At 37.3% G+C, this 204-nt stretch overlaps 1 pseudogene; it reads right to left on the bottom strand.

Moving 5' to 3' along the window:
• Positions 1-89: 89 nt before the first annotated feature.
• LOC115069022 lies at positions 90-185 on the bottom strand (annotated as a pseudogene).
• Between the last annotated feature and the right edge of the window lie 19 nt (positions 186-204).

The raw sequence follows: 204 nt of genomic DNA on the forward strand, positions 1-204 counted from the left end.
TACATGGGTTTTGGGGATTTAAACTCAGATCCTCATGTTTGCATGATCAACGCTTTACCTACTGAGGCATCTTCCTTAAAGGTACTTTAAAAAATATGGACTATTTTATGAATTTCTCATCATTATGCAGGGGGCAAGTTAATCTCTGTATCATTCCAATTTTAGTATATATGCTGCCTAAGCAAACTCATTATTGGGGGGGGG

The sequence above is a fragment of the Nannospalax galili genome, unplaced genomic scaffold, assembly GCF_000622305.1.
Source record: "Nannospalax galili isolate Female #2095 unplaced genomic scaffold, S.galili_v1.0 C45541897, whole genome shotgun sequence".
Lineage (NCBI taxonomy): Eukaryota > Metazoa > Chordata > Mammalia > Rodentia > Spalacidae > Nannospalax > Nannospalax galili.